Source organism: Centruroides vittatus, unplaced genomic scaffold, assembly GCF_030686945.1.
Source record: "Centruroides vittatus isolate TY-2023 unplaced genomic scaffold, ASM3068694v2 contig_717, whole genome shotgun sequence".
Lineage (NCBI taxonomy): Eukaryota > Metazoa > Arthropoda > Arachnida > Scorpiones > Buthidae > Centruroides > Centruroides vittatus.
Window position 1 is genome coordinate 702,242 of NW_027122456.1, and position 20,464 is coordinate 722,705.

The window sequence follows — 20,464 nt, forward strand, 5'->3', positions numbered from 1 at the left end:
TTATTGCTGTTTTTCTTCGCTTTAATGGATTTTGCTTGTTTTGACGATTAGAAAATTTAGCGGAGTTCGTAATGCGTGCGTTGCATTGTGGTTAATTTGTCGAGTCGGACTGCTGGATTTGGGAAATTGAGATTATCTATCTGGTGGCGTTTGGTCGTTTGATGGCCGTCGACTTGTTATGATTACGGAGAGGTAAGATTGTGGCTCTGAGTGAGGTGGTTGGGACTTGTCGGAGCTGTAGACTGTGGCGGTGAGAATAAAAAAGTTAAAGAAACCGTTAATACAATCTAACACCTCCACTATGTTACGAGGTCTATGAACGTGACATAGGTAACAAGAAGTAAAAGAAGTGTATTAACGAGACACTTCTTTCTCGCTAAAGTCGTGTGACGGTAAGATCTGAATGCTGAACAGGGGGTTTCCCACTCCCATAATTGAAGACCCCCTTTGTATGAGCAAAAAAGTCAAAAGGAACCATACCTGTATATGAGACCCGTCATAAGATATTCTTCGAAGATCAGTTTTTATCCCATACCAGTATTCTGCCTATTCTGTATGTTCTGTGTCAGTCATGCAGAATGTTGGTCATGCACTTCAGTGCTTGCTATTGCTTTCACTTTGGTGTCTGTGTGGGGCAAGCTCCCCATATCCCTTAAAACTATACAATATCAAGTGTTCCACAAACAGCCAAGTAGGCTACTCAAATGCAGCATAGTCATGTGGGCTAAACTTAAACTATGAATAAGTAAAAAAAAGGCAAGTAAAAATTACAACAATGATAAACAGAATGTTTAAGCTTTATTTGCAGCTTCAAGGACTGCTTTCTATTACACTTTTCACAAATACTACCAGAAGGCAAAAGACATTCCACAGCAAATTTTGCATCTGAAGAAATCCTCTTGTTCAAGCCTAATATCTTATATTCACCATGCAATAGCATAACAAAGTACAGATGTGAAAATATGCCAATAGATATTTTTAACTGTAATTTACTTTGAAAAAAATCACAAATAGAAACTTCAATTTCACATGTACAAATACCATAGAAAAATTAATTAAAATGCAATCAAATTATACCATCATGCATGCACAGTAACTACCTTTGTATAATCAAGTATGTCTATATGCAAATTTAAAACAACTTGTAACTTTCACTAACAGGTTTTCATACAAAGAGCAAAAGTATGATCTAAACTAGGTTTTAGGATTGTAAAAACTAACTTGTGTAACTCTGCAAGATATACCCCCCTGAAATTGGCTGCTTGTTATACATATGATAGGTATAATACATCTCAAAGCCCAAAGTTATATTACGGGTGGGCAGGCAAGAGTTCAGTGGGAGCCGAAATGTAGGTTTTCAAATGCATGGGAGCTGCAATTCTGTACTGTCATGGCGGATAGTATGGTAAGGCGCGCAATTTTATTATATAATATAAATATAATATAAAACAAATATTGAATGTTTTTAATAAACATATTTTCACAAAATTATAAAAATAATAATAAAAAACAGAAATTAACACTTTCAGCAAGAGCCACATGTAACTCAAAAAGAGCCGCATGCCTGTTATATTAAATAAACCAACCAATGCCTAAATAATCGGGCTAATAAATGGCTATAATTAAATAATAAATATAAACGAATTTGGTATAGAGGTAAGCGTTAGGTGCCATCTCATATCTAACTTAATAAATTATTTATTAAATTATTAAGTTAGATATGAGATGGCGCCTAACGCTTACCTCTATACCAAATTCGTTTATATTTATTATTTAATTATAGCCATTTATTAGCCCGATTATTTAGATGTTGGTTAGTTTGTTTATGTATGATAGGCTTAATGGAGTGCACTGATGTGACTCCAATTAGCTTTTAACTATCTCTAGTAAAGTGGAAAACAGTTGATTTTTAGTATTGTTTTGAGAAATAGTTCCAGATTTTATCACTTTTAAATTTTACTCTGTTTTTGAAGATCTTTGAAATTCTAGATAGGCTGATTTTAGGAGGATATAATTTTGTGAAGGATCACATACAGACCATCGGTTTCTTTGAGTTTTTTTACTCCTGTAGGCATGGTCTACAGCTCTGATAAAGCCTCAACCATCTTATTCAGAGCTACAATTTTATCCAAAAAGAATGACATGGAATGCAATGCTGAAAGAATTTTGGTTTTCCTGAAATTATGGGTCATTTTATGAATCTTGGCTAGGAGTTGCACATTATTTGAATGGAGCTCTGTAGTATTTAAACAGAATATATACTTACAACTTGGTATGTACTTCAAATCCTGTTAAGTCCAAATATCGTGTACATATTTTCACACACTAGCAGCATCATCTTTATTATTATTCATCAAAACAGCCTGGCTAAGATTTGTAAAACATACTGTTGTTGTATTTGATTTTATAATCAAGTTACCAAGTTTCGTAATTTTTATTCATTATCGTTGAATGGAAAAAAAAAAACACTACCAGTACATTGTTTATATATATTTGAATAACATCATACACTCAAACCTGTTTTTGTGCGGTCTTTTTTTGTACGATTTTTTATTTTTGCGATTTGTTTTGTGTGATTTTTTTTGTGTGGGGTATATGAATTTCAATCAAATTGGTATACTGCACAAAAATAATTGCATAAAACACATTGCGCATATAAAAAATCGCACAAAAAAAGACCGCACAAAAACAGGTTTGAGTGTACCACTTAGTTTATGGTTTAATGTTATAAAATTATAATAAATTTTTATTACACAGTTCATCCTTGATATAATGTTTACTTGATATATTAAACTACAGATTATAGATACTGTATACTGGAATGGATCAAATAAAGAATATTCATAAAGGGCTGTCTTGTAAGCATAAGAAAAACTAGTTAAACTAGAAAAACAAATTAGGACTATGTATATTAGTAGATTCAATTGATGTAACAGACATGCCATTAATGGATTCCATCTTTCTCATATAGTTTCTTATATCAAGGATGGATTGTGTCTTAATTTTGTAAAAAAGTAAGAACTTAGAAGATATTTATTTAACATTTATATGTGAAAACAGAGTTAGGTTTTTTATGTATGTATGTGTGTGTTGTTTGCTTTAATTGCTAATAGACTTTTTACTGAAGATGGCCAGCTTGAAATGAAGTTAATTAAATTTATTAATGATTTGCAAATTTGGATAATAAATAGCCTCATCATTATCTTTTAATGGTGATGATTAGGAAATCTAAATTAAACTTTGATTTATATGAAAAAAATATTTACACAGATTTATATTTGAATCTACAATATTAATTTAGAAACAAATACATTGCTAATTATAAGAGAATTGTAGATTCAATTCAACATAGCCTCATCATTTAATGTTTTTCACACATTAAAAATTAATGAAAGTGATTTAAATTTAAAATATAATTATTATCAATAAATGATGGCATGCCTATCTACAATTAGAATTTTCAAATTGTTAATTTAACTAAATTATAACAAGTAAGCTTGTGGCTTTTTTCAGTATAATTGTTTTGTGATAGACTATATCTATTGATATTACATTTTGTATGTTTCTGAAGCTAGGAATTCATGTAAGAAAAACAGACTATCACATTACATCTGTGTAAGTTTGTTATATAGGTCAATAATTTTTTATAGTTTTAAAGACAGCACAATTATAATGTTTAAAAAATTTTAGAGTATGGTTGTTGCAATTATATTACATTTTTTATATAAAAGATTACTAAAACATTTAAAAGAATATATTAATTGACTTGCTAATAAATTTTTCAATTTCAGTAATCCCTCAGTTAATGCAATTATTGCATCCCGTGAATATGGTATGCTTATTAAAATCATGCTAATCAAATTATATAATCAATACAAATTAATCTAATTAATCCCAAGACTTTCAAAATGTTTACTAACATTTTATCAACACATGACAAACTAAATGATTTAATATTATAATACAGAGCTATCACATATCTGAGTAACTTCACACAGCCAATGCTTTTTAGTTGGTGGTGTTAATAATTGATGATAAAATGGCTTAGGTGATGAGCCTACTGCTTTGGGATTTTGAATTCTGGATATAGTCCTCCAGTATTTTTCATGGACATCTTATTATGGACACATTGGATCCTGTCCCACTGTTGGTCTGGTCAAACCCATGATGGTAATGTTACCATTCCTAAAAAAGTACATAAACACAGTACATTGTTTAAAGGATGATGATGATTTGAGAGAAAAAGGAAATAATTTTGTTTGTGTAAAATGTTACAGAAATTCTTTTTATTGAAAATTGTCTACAATTTTTATTGGCATAAGTGTAAAAGTATAATTGAATACCTGAACTTTCAGTTAGTAACATCACAAAAATCAAATTAAATTGCAATTAAAGTAACTAACTATGTACTGTACATAGCCTGTATTTTTGCAATAAATGTACAAGAAAGAGATCAATAATTAAAGCTTTGACAAAACTTGTAATATAAATATAAAATTTTAATTGAATTAATATTTTGCTTTTCTTCAAACTTTGACTAACAACATTTCATTCCCCATACAGTATTTAATTATAAAAATTGTATTTTATTATTATTTTTTTAACACACAAGCACTAAGCCTGTGTGTGCATTACATATATATATATATAACACAGGTGTTAATTTACAACATAACCAGTAAGTATATTATGACATAACACACACAATATATGTAATTAAATTAAATATAAAACCGAGTGAGACTGAAAAGCAAAATGTGCAATTTTTTTATATTTGTAAAAAATTAAGTAATCACATTCTTTGAAATTATATTTAACCATTAACAAAGTTTTTATGGAGTCAATGGCAAGTCTATTTTATCCATCTGAAAATTCTAAATGTTTTATTAGAATTAATTCATATAAAACACATCTCAAAGCACGATGAGTTAATATAATAATCCAATGATCGCCTAAATATTCAGGCTGTAATATGACTATAATCAAATAATTAATACAAATAAATTTGGTACTAGAGGTAAGTGTTAGGTGCCATCTCTTATCTAAATTAATAATTATAATTTTAATAATTTAATAAATAATTTAGAACCTTCTGGAAGAAAATAACTGACATGAACCTGCAGCCAAATTTTGATGTAACCTTCCATGGTTACATCGAAATTTAAATTCTTCTGGAAGCGAGGGCTGGCTTGGGGTCTGGGTGGCGCAATTGATAGCACACCGCGCAGCAAGTGGAGGCTGCGGGTTCATGCCCTGCCCCAGGTCAGTTATTTTTTTCCAGAAGGTTCTAAATTATTTATTAAATTATTAAAATTATAATTATTAATTTAGATTAAGAGATGGCACCTAACGCTCATCTCTAGTACCAAATTTATTTGTATTAATTATTTGATTATAGCCATATCACAGCCCAAATATTTAGGCGATTGTTGGATTATTATAGAATTAATTCTTAAAATTTCTTTAACTTTGAGTACTCACACCAGTAAAATATTTACCATAGATTATAAAATGCTGATTTCTATTAAATTATTTCTCTCTTTATGTATGTATATATATATATATACATATACAAACACAGACTTACACTTAAAAACATTTCTCATGGTGGTATATCTGGATCCTAAATCTAATTGACAGTCTAGAGCAGCAGTGAGGAGACTGTAATGTACAGTACTAGGGAATGTAGTTCTTAATAGTATGAGGGAGAGTTTGGTTTACATTCTTGCAAGCAAAAAGTGGGAATCTGATAAAATTTTAGTTACGTAGGTTGGAAGCATTTTTGCCATGCCCAAAGCAAATGCAATTAAAATCAAAGTCTGTGAGCTTGGTAGTGTGTTTGAGCTTGTTAATATGTACATCATGAAGCGAAGAGACAGACCCTTTCTCTTTCCAGGAAGCCGCGAGGTCAAAGATTCATAGTAAATTTTGGTTGTTTTCCATAAAGGACATGCAATGTTAGATTGGTCACATCTATATGTACCAGGAAAATAGTGTTCTCAAATTCCTAATCAACTTATCTAACAAGGGGAGGGCACGACCTGGGAAATTCACTTTGGGATGAGACTTGGTATATAGGTAGTACTCCTTTAGGATGTTCAATCCTCAAAACAAGAAAGCGCAATGGCCAGCCAATTTTAAAAAAAAGGCATTTAAAAATTCGAGCTCAGCTTAAGTACTAATAAGTTTCACTAGGTCAGCAGCTGCTGAGCAGTTCAGTCGACATCGTTCTTGGCTACCGCCAAGTCGTTCAGGGTTCAAATCTCGATCTCGATTAGTATTTTTTTTTTTTTTTTTCTTTCTAAAAATTTTTTAAAATAAGTATTTTGATATATATAAATATTAAAATTTTATTATAATAAATAATTTCATTAAAAAAATGTTTAACACATATTACATGTCATTTTAATTATATTACAAAATAATTAATAAGTGTATTAGTAATAATCATCATCAACTGTTGGTAAACTGATAGTATCTTCATTCACAGACATTTTACTGTAAAATATTGAAACTGTTTGTATTATGGTGTGATATATTACGGAAAACTATGATCTCTTCGAAATCCAAAAGTAAAATGACACTCCAAATATCAGGTCAGTCCATAAGTCCATGCACATTTTTATGACCTTGAGAAAAATCTTGTTTTGCTGTTGAAAATGTCAGTCTAATGTGATACTTTTCACACTGAAGTGTTAAATTGGATCTCATTTATATAATACTGTTGGAATTGGAAACATTTTAGTTGTTTATTTTTGTTAAAATGGAAGTAAAGGATGAATATAAAAGACAGGTTTTATACTTTTTATTTTTAAGTGGTGAGAATTAATAAGAGTAGTAACCTTCGAAAAATTTGATACACTAGAATGATAAATGAAAACTGTTGTTTCATAACTAATTATTTATAACTATTATTATTAATTACCGTATTTTACGGACTATAAGATGCACTTTTTTCTTCGAAAAATTGCCTCCAAAATTCAGATGCGTCTTATAGTCCGTAGTGTCTTATAGGTATTTTTTAAAAAAATTGCTTAAAAATTAAGGTGCGTCTTATAGTCTGTAAAATACAATATTTTGTATTATTATAATTAAAATGACATGTAATATGTGTTAAACATTTTTTTAAATGAAATTATTTATTATAATAAAATTTTAATATTTATATACAGTATATTCAAAATACTTTTATATACGAGATTTTTAAAAAAATTTTAGGAAAAAAAAAAATACTAATCGAGACCGAGATTTGAACCCTGAACGACTTGGCGGTAGCCAAGAACGATGTCGACTGAACTGCTCAGCAGCTGCTGACCTAGTGAAACTTATTAGTACATAAGCTGAGCTCGAATTTTTAAAGGCCTTTTTTTTAAAATTGGCTGGCCATTGCGCTTTCTTGTTTTGTGGATTGAACATCCTAAAGAAGTACTACCTATATACCAAGTCTCATTCCAAAGTGAATTTCCCAGGTCGTGCCCTCCCCTTGTAAGTTATAACATTTAATATGAAGTGGAGCTGCTACTATAGCATTGAGTCATTTGAATGGGATGGAATTGAGAGTGTCAGTAGTAATATTCATGGTCTTGAGGAGTTGGACATCAGTTAGGTGCATATATGCACTATTTATCTGTACATCCAAACAGTATTTAACAGAGGTATAAGCAAAGCTTAGATTGTAATATGTAAAGTGTTAGGCTGGTATCATACTGTGTGATTTTCATGTGATTTTTATTGTACTGTACATGAAACTTACGACATTAGAATCAGTTCAGAATCATGTCATGTGATAGCAAACACAACTTATAACTGATAGTTATCCAGTGTTGTACCAATACGTATTTTCTTTTGAACACCGTTCAGATTTGAAGTGATATCCAATCATAAAAAATCGAGTTTGTCAAATAATATAAACATGTGTTAGCAATTAGTCTAGGCCAGTGGTTCTTAACCTTTTCAAGTGACAGAACAGTTTTGAATATAAGAAAAGTTTGCGGAACAGTGAAATCACTAAGGTCAGAAAATAAGAACGAACATATTTTTTTATTAAAAATTACAGATTAAATAACAGTAAAAAAATAAAACATTAATTTAAAAAATATATTATATTTGTAAAAACTGTAACTAAAATAACTTTAAGACTGATTTAAAGAACTTCCATTTTTATATGTGATACCTGAGCTTGTTGGCTTTTGCAGATTTCAGCAATGTCAGGTCTAATATGTGATATAACTATCCTCATTTCTTCATCTATATTCTATAGAAGTACATTATGATCCCAAAAATGTCTCTATTCATTAAGATCCTCGTGAACACCAAAATGATTGCTTTTGCCACATTTACTTTTCTGAGCAGTCATGTTTATTATTCTGTTTCTTGATATTGTATTGGCAACAGGTAGGAAAAATCACATTGTGTAATTGGACTTATTTGAACTGATATCACATTTGTCCAGATTGCTTACAATAAAGATTATTTGAAACCCATAAATTGTAATACCACCCATAGTGCTAACTCAAGATAAACCAGTCAATTTCTATGGGATAATGTTATGACTTTCATCTACAGTATACTGCAGCCGGATTAAGCTGCAGTATACTGTAGATGTTGGTTACAGGTAAAGGATCTATCCAACATTACTGTGAAGCATTTTGGTGTGTGTATGGTCTGTGGAAACAACAGTAGGTTGGTAATCAACTTAAGCAAAATGTAAATATCTGAGATTAAATTAGATAAGTTTTGGGTCAGAATTGTCTTGGCTTCCTCATAGGTATATATATATATATAGTAAAGTTGTTGTCATCAGCATATGGGAAACTGTATTTAGTTAGTTAGTTAGTTTGTTTATTAAGTTATGGCAATGCAACACTTGGGCGATCTGCCTAGGTGAAATGCCTTCCGGGAGGTCTTTTTGAGGGTAACTGGCCCCTCAGGCATTACAGATGTGGAGAAAACCCAGAAAACTCCATGTGGCCAGCCTGTCCTGGTGAGGTGCAAACCCACAACCAAACTCCCAGTGTTCAGGGAATGAAACCGCATGGCCACTGGTGGGCTGAAATTGTATTTAGAATGTTACAGGTGTACAGATTGACGAGAGGAGAGAGATCTCTGTAAGAGTTTATTAAGTTTATGAAATTTACTCTTGATATAATCTAAACAATCTTGATACAAAGTACCACACTGTGTAATTTAGGAGAAGACTTTCTATCAGACAGTGCCATATGCTGCTTGATAAGGAAGAGAGAAATTTTTTCTTGGTTGGTGTAACACCCAATTTAGGCCTTATTACAGTTTCAATATCCTCTCAAACTTTATGTCCAAATGAGTTGTACTGTAAATCCAATACCTGGTCACTGCAGTCCTACTTGAGATGAAATTTAGCTTTGTTCAGAATAGTAGTACAGATTCAATGCTTGATGAAACTCAACAGACTAGCAGTCTTTCTAAGAATTTATAAACAAGGCTATTGGATGATAACTTTGGGAGAGTTGGATATTTTCTCATTTTTGGAATGGCAATAATAATAATTTTAATAAAAAAATTTTGAAAAAATGCTTTTTTTCATATAGATGCACTAAAATGCAAAAAATAAATTTTTTTCAGCTTTCACAGTATACTTGATATTATGCAACCAAAAATCAAAGCATGGAGTGCTTCATGTTAAGAAAATTCCTTAGTTACACTTTCAATTTTTAGGTGCTTCTTGTAAGCTTTTATTTTTGGTTGCCAAGAATGATAATACCAAGAATGATGGGAAAACTGAAAAAATTTAGTTTTTACTTTTTAATGCATTTATGATGATAAAAAGCATTTGTTAAAAAAATGTTTTTTAGTATTTTTTATTTTCTACTTTTTAGTTTTATATATGGAATACTGAATTATTGAAATTCTTCTTGGTTTAGTATATAATTGGGAAGTAGGTGTAAAGTTGAGTTATATGATTTTATTTAGACAATATGACTAAAAAGGAGGCAAGAGTTTTCTGTATGTGTAGTGCCATCTGTTATCAGATTTTATTTAGAAATTTTAATTTTTTGCTAATCGCTAAAATTGTTTGCAAACTTTAAAAACATGTATTGTCATTGAGAATACATATATATGCAATAATATACATGAAACCAATAACCGATATGAAATATACAAATACACTTCGTTTATTGTATGTTTCATGTATATTCCTTGTATGTTATTAAATTTATCCTGCTGTGATATAGTATGTTGTTATATATATGCAAAGTTTCAAGTAGATCAGAAATTGGGAAGTGGGTGAAAATTGAGTTACAAGATTTTATTTAGAGAGAGAGAAACAGAATAAGTTAATAAAAGATGTTTAAAATTAGGGGGAATTCTTTGAGATAGATGGAAAGACTGATAATCCATCTGTTGGTTGCTGATCCATTGCTTTGTATTAGAAATTCAGGGTTAATTCTATCAAAGCCTGTCTTCACCAATTTTGAATGTGTTCAGGCTTATTTGTACCTTGTCAAGGTTGTGAGTATTGGACTAAAGATTGAGCCTGATGATTTTTCTGTTTAAGTCCATGTTTAAGTAATCTCGTAAACTTTTTCTCTCGATACCCTGGAGGTGACAACTAGGTTGTTTGCAATACATTCTCTATTAATAGCAGTATGTTTGGGAGTGGTACAAATGATGGGTCTATTTTGTAGATCAGAGACCAGGCCTTCTTGCTAGACTGGATGAAATTCAAGCACTTAAGTCTTCAACCATCTCTCCTGTCATGGCCAAGTGATTTCAAGAGGTTGGTATTTATAGCATAATTGCTATCTTCATTGAACTCCTGGATCAATCTAGTTTATGTATCTCAGCCAGATATTTATTATTTCTGGAGACAACTAGGAATATTTTCTTTAGATTTGTGCACCTAATTAATCTGTTGCTATCATAATTCTATGTGTTGATTTGATCCATCTGATGTTTGCATCTATATACTTTGCATTGTTATATCAATCAGTTTTTCGGAAAATCCATTGTGCTTTAAGTGTAGATCTTATGACTGGAATCTGAATATCCATAGTGTATATTATAGACCTGTGCTGACTTTGGTATTGGCAGGGAGTGGTCTGGAAAATTAAAATAAATTGCCAACCATTTTGCCAATTTTAATTTTTTTCGTTAAATTATACAAACACACTTTTCATATATTTCCAGCACTTAATACTTCAAACAAATATTTTTGGCTCGATTTACAGGCCTGTCTTGGGTTAGAAGCCATCCAGATACAAAGGAGTTATGTTGCATTCTAAAATGAAATAATTTGAAGATTCTTTGACATTATTTAAAATTCTTACATTCTAATTTGATATTTATATATTTAAATATAAACAAATTTATTTTTTGATGATAATATAAAATATAATAAATATTAAGCACATGGAAGTGGATGGCTAATGAAAAATTATTATTTGTTACAAGTATTTGAAATGTGCAAAGCACCCCCTATCAGGCTTCTGACATCACTGTATTTTAAGGTAAATACAGAAACCTTCAAATAACGTTTTCCCCTCTTGTGACTGCAATTCATGCGTGAGTGGTCATGAATGTGGACGGATGGAGGAGATAAAGTTAGAGAGACAGGGTGGTTTGGAACAAAATACTTAACAACATTTTTATACTACACATAACTACATTTATATGCAATTATATATTTAATTATTTACAAAAGGAAAATAATTTCAAAATTTCTGAGATCTCTAACAATAAAATATTATCATAAGACATACTTGCTGATCAACTATACTTATTATTTAATTCTAACAATTGATTCCAAATATGCGAGAGTGATTCGAGAGAGAGAGAGAGAGAGAGAGTTTACGCTTGGTCGCATGTGGATAAATACCTCAAATCGTAAGACTTCTTCAATGTTGATTGTTTCTTCTGGCATTAGGAATAATCGCTTTTAGATGTATTTAAAGTTCAGTTTTCTTGTTGTTTGTCCGTTGTCCTGAATTGGTTGATAAGCAAGAGGACATTAAGCATCACTCTTGACAGGAACTGTTCTCTTGAACTTTCATTATGATGACTGTCCCGAATCTGACGACAAACGAACTGGACGACTGTCAAACGATAATGATGATGACGTGACTGACCTTTCGTTGAGCCTTTTATGACTTTTCGATCTGTTCTTGACTCACTTCTTTTCCCAAAATGGTAATCTCAGATGGAGAGGTTTGCTATCAGCCAATTCGATTTTTTCTTCTATTTCTTCCTGAGAATGACTAACTTTCACAGGATGGAGTGTTGTCAGCAAGGAAGTGTTATCTGGTTACTTCATACTATATTTGCCTTTTAAAATCTCTCTTCTATTAAATTTTTAAATGTTAAATACTTTAACAAAATTAAAAACTGAAGCCTAGGAGGATCTCGCAAGTATGTTTAGAGAGTAGTACTTGTCACACATTGATGCTTTCTCTGTTGTTAATGCAAAGCCCTTGTCTTGCTGTTTTATAGATGTTGATGGTCTCAATTAGTCTTAATTTTTGTATATCAAATATTTTTCTTAACAATTTGGCCTCTTCCAAACATGGGCACCTTGGGTTTGCTTGTATATTGGGCTATGGCAGTGTTATAATTGCTGTTAAGGATGTCATATTCATGCTTTTTTTATCTGGCCTCTGTCAGTCTTGTAGTTGAGCTTGTATAGGTTAGGTGTCTACTGAATCCAGAATCTAGAGCAGCGGTTTCCAACAGTGGTCCACGGACCACCAGTGGTCTGCAAGAGCTAAAATATGGTCCACGATAGATTTAAAACTTTTATTAGTTTTAAATTATTATTCCCACATTGATACAAACTGAATTTAATTTTTACTAAAAATGTTATGTTTTCTGTTATAATAGTACTGTTAAAGCATGTTACTCTTGAGTTTAATGATTACTTATGTTAAAAGTTTTGATTAAAGTTTATTTTTCTTAAACCTTGTGGTCCCTGCTAACAACAATGAAATCAAAGTGGTCCCTGGTCAAAAAAAGGTTGGAAACAACTGATCTAGAGGTATATATATACTCCAGGAACTTTTATCTTGTTTGATCTTGTCCATTGGTTAACAACCAGAACATTTTTGAGTTCTTATAAAGGCTATATCTGTTTTTATATCTTTTGCCATGCTAGAGTAAATTTTTGTGTAACCTGGTGTCTAATTTAACTATTACATATTTGCAGTCTGGTTTTTGTTTCCTTATCTGACTTGTTTTTTAAACTTCTACCTAATTCAGTAATTAGTTTTATACTGTAGCCATGTTGTGTTGCCAGCTTTTTAATACATTCAGTTTCTTGCTAGGTAACTTCTTTTCTAGAGCAATACATGTAAGCTCATTCAATGAATGTTCGGAATGCTGCTATTTTAAAATTCTTTGGATGATTAGAGGTAGCAGGTATGAAAAAAGAAGGTGCATCTGGTTTGTAATAAAATCTTGTGAGTATTTTGTTCTCGAAGATCTCTATAACTAGATCTAGATAGTGTACTTTGGTTTTGTAAGATTGTAAGAAGTTTTAACCATAATTATTGTTATTAATAGTTTGCAATGGATCATCCAGATATACACCCCCAACCTGGGATATATACTATCCCCGTTATGGACCAAAGAACCAACTGTAACTTAGAATATGTGGGTGCTACAGGGTGATCTTTAAATATCCACCTTAAAGAACAACAAGCTTCCATCATTAAAGGGCTTCACAATACAGCATTAACCTTTTCCACTGATCACAATATTGATGTACATTTTGACTGAGCAAGTCTCCTACATAGCACTTTCCACAAAGAATGGCTTAGATATTTATAAAAATTAAAATTTATAAAGCCACAAGAAAAAATGTAGCTATCAACTTTAGAGATATAGACTCCTCCCCCGTGTTGAAGTCAATCCACAAAGGTTAGTTTTACAACCCTCTTGCCCTCCCTCTCTCTCTTCTGACCCCTCTTTTAAATTTCTTAACCACTAGGTGTTTTGTACATTACTCTCAATTTCAGTTGTGGGTAAAATGAAATGGATAAAATGAAAATGGATGTTATCAGTGGTTTTTTACTGTACCTAAGCAAGCTTTTTGATAGCACTAGCAAAAAAGTTCAGTTTGTATGATCTAACTATCCCAATTACATCTCAACCCATTTTCTGCATGTTACCTTAATGATCTTATGAACAAATCAGATGTTTATCAAGTACCCTCTAAAATGCCTAAATCAAATGTTATCAAATGGCGCCACAACCAGAACCTTAGCTTTCCTTTTCAACAATCATAAAACTGATGTAAAGCAGGGTAATTCAAACTACTCTATAAATTGCTTTTGATATCTATTTTTGACAATTTTTAAGCTGACACATTGCTCCTCTGACAATGTAAGAATTAGTGGTTTTGTTGGGCTGCAATTTGAAAAATTGTAGATGTATAAATTTCCACTGTTATCTGTTGTCTGACTTTTCTTAATCTTGAGAACAGAGTTAGATAGATGAAACCAAGGCCAGATAGAGAAATATTAGAGACAGGAGGCCCCGATTAACTACATATGAACTTTCAATGCAAACTGGAAGTCATGTTATTCCAATTCAAAAATTTTTCTCTGAAAGGAATTAGATAGATGACTGGCATATAGGGTTTGGGAAGTCTCGACAGTCTCAAAGTCCCGGGACTTCGAGACTTCTCAGAATAAAATTAGAATTGAATTCATTTTTGGCGAGATGTATCAATAAAAAAGCAATTTTAGTAAAAATCAACATTTATTGAACATAAAATCAAATTCTAATATTTATAACGTTAATTAAAGTCTAAACAATTTGTATGTTTAATTCTTACAGTCATAGATTCATTTTTTGGCAGTAAAATCTTATAAAACAAACTTAGTAATCATTAATAATCATCAGCTAGTCTCTACTCATTAGTCATATAAATAATATAATGAACTAGCAATTAGACTTCTTTTCTGATTTAATAAAATAGGCATTTAAAAAAATCAGAGCATTAATAGCTTTGTCTGACAATCTCTTTCTGATTTTTGTAATAATGCCTCCGGACAAGGAGAACACACACTCATTTTCAACAGATGTCAGTTTTATTGTGTTTAAAGCTTTATAAAGTAGTTCCAAACTTTCAGTACATTTTCCAGTTGCTTCAAATAACTAGAACTCTTTTTTTAATGTTACTCTTGACTTTTTGACAAAAATTTCGGGTATATTTTCTTCGATTTTTTTGATTGCCTGTTCCATTTGACTTTGAAACAACTCATCGGGTTCGTTGTGTACTGGTACTGGGTTTGGCATCCATTATTTCTAAATTTGGTGTTTGGATACGAGGGATATTTTCAAAAAGTCTGCAATACAGATTTTTCGCAAAAGCAATAAGTGCAATTTTATTCAAATTTTAAAAAAATCTGTATTTTGGGACTGTGAGCTGCGGTGGCCAGTGTGCAAATATTTTAACAAACATATATCCCGTTGTGATCTTTCTTCTAGATGGGCTTTCAATGTTTCACAGAACCATACTGCCAGATTATCATTTGTCGTTGTCAATTGAATTTTTTCAGTAAAACATCAATTATTGCTTCGGCTGCGAGTAACAAAGGTTTTGTCTGCTTAAGGCTTCTACAGCTATCTTGACTGGCTTCAATAAAGTAACGATTGACTGCAAAAGAAGAAGATTGTCTTCATTCCATTTGTCTAACATGTTTAAATCAATCAACGCTTTCTTTACGCAATTTTTGAGCTTCAGAAACCTTTCTGCCATTACAATTATAGAATTCCATCTTGTTTTGACATCCAGTAGTAAATTGAGTTCTTTCTCAAATTTTGATTTAACATATTTCTGTAATTGGCTGTTTTTCAGTGGACTCTTTCTAAACAATTTCACTAGGAATTGAGTTTCATCAAGCACTATTTTAATTTCATCAATTGGTTGTAAAGGGCAGTTTGTTTCGTAGCTGGCATTGCAGTCCTCTTCTTCATCAGAAGAGTTTTTGTTCTCCATGATTTCATCATTGCTATCATCAGTATCTTCGGAGGTAGAATACATACATATGTGCAAATGTATGTCATTTGTAATAAGTTTGGATAGAATGTTTTAAAAGTATTCCTTCTTCATCACATGGGGCAACAAATGTTATCTAAAACGATTTTTTTTTCATAATTTGTATCTGTAACAAACCATTTCAATCATTAGCAAGTGTAGAAGTTTTAATACACACTGTACTCACCATAACAAGTCATGTTAAAAATCAATCGCAACCAGACAATTTGGCAAATTATTAGACTATTTAGTAATTTATTTAGAGGCAGGTGGTCAAGTTGTCATCTCATGCTAATATTAATTTAGAAATTCTGACCTTTAGACAAATTATTTAATGTCTAATTATTAAATTAGTCTCTTTATAGCCTGATAATTCAGCAGACTGCTTTTGGTTGATTAAAAAATCAAGTGATAGAGTTGTTTATATGTTAAAAATCTTTAACCAACAAATGACAAATTGTATCATAATTTGTTTTTTGAGTCTTTTACACACAACCAAATATTATTTTTATATTTTTCTGTGTCCAAAATGCCAACCAGCAGATTTGCAACATAAAAATATAAAAACATCAAACCACAAATATTCAGTAATCTATCGTTTACTGTTTACTGTATACTGAGTAATTGGTTCTTCGAAAACAGCACTTGAATGGAGATATAAAAAGCTGTTTAAAGTATGGATCTGTTCCATATTCTCACATATTCTCAAATATTGTATTTTTACTCATACTGTGGTAGAAAAGTTTTAAAGTTTTGTTTTAAACATCTACTGTATATAAGATGTTACTGATAACAAAAAAAAAACTGTGGAAATAAATACTAGTTACATCAAAGTTGTTTGTTTAAAATGAAAAAATTTTCACCTGTGTTAAAGTGAATTTGTGTAAATGAAGGGATTACTATTGGGTTGTTTGGAAAGTAATTTCATTTTTTTACCACCAGAGGAATTAGTTGTATTTTTACCCACCAATTTCATTTTAAACCATATGGTCATTATATATTTTGACAGCTGATATTTCAAGGCTTTTGTAAAAAATTTTGTTTGATTCCGTGCAATTGTTTTTTTGTTTTTTTTTTGGTGTCCCACCAAATATGGAAAATCATACGCAGCATTTTTGGCATATTTTGCTTTTATATTACCAAAAAAATAAAAGTGCTGTTCAAGCAAGAAAAAAATTATGTGACATGTATGGAGATGTGTTGACAGAATGACAGTGTGAAAACTGGTTCACAAAATTTCGTTTCAGCAACTTCGATATTGAAGATGCACTATGTTCTGGAAGGCCAATTGAAGCTGATGAAAACAAAATAAAGGTACTGATTGAAGCAAACTGCTGAATAACAACACAAGAAAGCGCTGAGATTAAATTTGTTGAATTGAACCGTTTATGATCACTTGAAATGACTTGGTTTCATTTCAAAGCTTGATATATGGGTTCCACTTGTTCTTAAAGAAAGAGATGCTCTCTTTGGTGGGATTTTAAGGGATTTTTTTTTTTTTTAGCTTCTACCAGACAATTCCACAATTGATTTGAAAGTGTAGTACTAGGGCAGGATCAAATAGACAAATTGAGTGATACCATCAAACAGAAAAGGGCAGAATTGATCAACAGAAAAGGTGTAATGTTTCACCATGACAATGCCAGATCTCACACAGGTTTGGTAACTCTTCAGAAACTGTTACAGCTTGGATGGGATGTGCTACCACTCCCACCGTATTCACCAGATCTTGCACCCTCAAATTATTACTTGTTCCAGTCTTTACAAAATTTTTTAAAATGGTAAAACATTTACAGTGATACCTCAGTTTTCATTAAATGTCAAATGCACGTAAATGCACTCATTGTCCTGGAAAAATTAATGGCATTTTAAACCTTAACCCTTTCCATGCTGGTATACGCCTTTAGGTGTATGTCACGTGACTTGCCATTAATTGGTGATGCGAGATACGCCTTTAGGCATACTTAATAAAAAAATTTGATTAATTTGCATTATATTCGAGTTTTCCGCGGTCTTAGCTTTGATTCGCTCTTCTGTAGGTCGATTGACTTTTTTAAGCCAATAAGTGTTTTGTTACCACCCCTGGGTCATAAATATTTCGGTAAAAAAGACCACCTACCATTCTACAGCAAATCTTTGCAGTTAACTACACAGTTGACTGAAAACAATCAAAGGAAAACTCCTCCTACAGTTTTATTAGGTATCTTCTGTCTTTGTTGACATTACTTTAACTAATCACAGACCTGTGAAAGGAAAAAATTGTCGCGAAAAGCCCCGCCTCCAACCTTCCAAGTAAAATGTAAACAATCGCAATAAATTCACTTTTTAAATCGTTTTTTAGCTCTAATTAACTAATTTAATGCACTTAGACATTAAATTAGCTAATTTGACAATATTTAAGCAAATAAATATATTTTAAAAACTATCTAGCAATAAGTATTGCCGGGAAACTAGACCTCTCTATAGTAAGTCTATGGAAGATCTTCTTGCTGCTAACTGGCTTTAAAATTTTTGTTTCTATGCCTGTTACGCTCTAATTGGTAATTTATATTATGACTGAATCAACTTCAACGAATGAGAGTGTTTTTTAGACCCATCTGGTCGGGATTTTCCCGCGAAGAACCAGTCCACGTGATTAAAGTCAGAATGTAAACAAATGTTAAAAAATAGCTGCATTCTTCATTTTAGAGCCATAATTTTACTAGTTTTCATGTTATTTGACTTTACTTAGACAAGAAGATTTTTTATCAAAAGCGTCTAGCTGAAAAATTTACCAGGAAACTCATTACTTCCTAATATTGCGTAATTGCAGGGAAAAATTAACTAATCGCTTATCTTAGTGTATTATTGTAGCATTGATAAGATAAGCATTGAAAAAATATATAAAAAGTGTCAAATATTCACTATTTTAAGCAGAAATATATGATGATAAACTTGAACATGTTGCTTTACAATAACAATGGACTCCTCTTCCTGCTAAGTAATTAGAGAGAGAGTGTAAATAATGGCAATAATTTTTCCTCCACTCTAGCTAGAGAGATGGGGTTTGTTTTGTTTAAAAGAAGACAGATGTGTCTACCTAATAGATGCACAAAGTTCAGCGATTCTCTGTAAATTATTATTATTTTTCTTTTGTTCCTAAACTTCAAATTTTAATATTATTTTAAATTTCTATTAAACTATAAATTAAACAATCGCGTGAACTGTAATATGTTTTTAATCAAACACAAAAAACAGAATAAATATAACACAATTTTGAAGTGAAATATTGCAATTTAAAAATTATCGAAAAATTGCAAAAAATGCGCCGCATGACGAATTCCACTCAAAAATGTTCTGTAGATCGCCAGCATGGAAAGGGTTAAGGAAAAAACTTGTAAAATCGACAACGTAATTTGTTCGTGTAAAGCTGGCCACAATCGGGAATCTTTTTTGCCAATTCTTAACAGTTGAATTCACTCTTTGTCGATTACACTTACGAGTTTCTTTGAATTCTGATTTCCGAATAATCATCTGTTTTCACGTGGGAATGGATTAAAATTTATATCAAGCTCCCATATGATTTTAGAATTTCAAATTGGAATTCAATTTAAAAGCTTTGCTTTACCTATTGCTGTTCCTCTTTACTCCTGACAATACAGAAGAATGATTGAAATGACCAGATAAAATACTTTTGTTTTTAAACATCAGAGGGTGAGCATCTGGTAAAAAATTCGAACAAAAATTATTGCAAAAACACAAAGAATCTTTCATTTGCATGTATAGGATGACCTAGGTTTTTGAATCAATGAAAAATGAATAAAAAGCTTGCCTTATATGCGAGTAAATATGGTATGTCACTTGCTATGTGGAGCAGCGGTCTCTGATCAGCTTTAGGTACCCAAAGATACCATAAATGAATTCTGGTACTGATCATGACATTTAAACACTCAACAGCTTTGCAACAGTTGAATCTGCTGAATGCAGTTATTATTTCCTGTAATCAAAGTTGAAACAGAACATCCTGTACCTAAGTTCATAAACTCAGTCAGTTTCCTAATGGAATGAAATATCAATATCTGTTAGCAATCTAATTTGGCAAATACCAAGAAATCCAGAGTTTTTTACTTTAATTTTCTTAGTTTTAAAGAGTTTATTACCATTGCTATAATTGCTGATTCTAAAAAATCTTCCTTTTTTTATTTGGATTTTCTCCTCTTAGACACACTTTTTTTTCATAGACTTGTAACTTCAGGAGCATTTCTGTTTTTTTTTTTTTTGCATCTCTTGACTATGGATTTCTTCTTTTGGAGAGTTCTCATTTTATGTTTCTCAGCTGGTTTAATAGTTGAAGGACAGAAAAATAGAACTCAAAGGAAGAAATTCAAGTCAAAGAAATGTATGAAATATACTCAAATTGTATATCTATTAAAAGGAAGAAATCTTTTTTGTAGTTTTAAGAGGAAGAAATTC

The 20,464-nt window shown here is 31.2% G+C and overlaps 1 protein-coding gene across 1 annotated transcript in view; it reads left to right on the top strand.

Moving 5' to 3' along the window:
- NSD (Nuclear receptor binding SET domain protein) overlaps positions 1-20,464 on the top strand; it is a 51,845-nt gene that overhangs the window by 857 nt on the left and 30,524 nt on the right.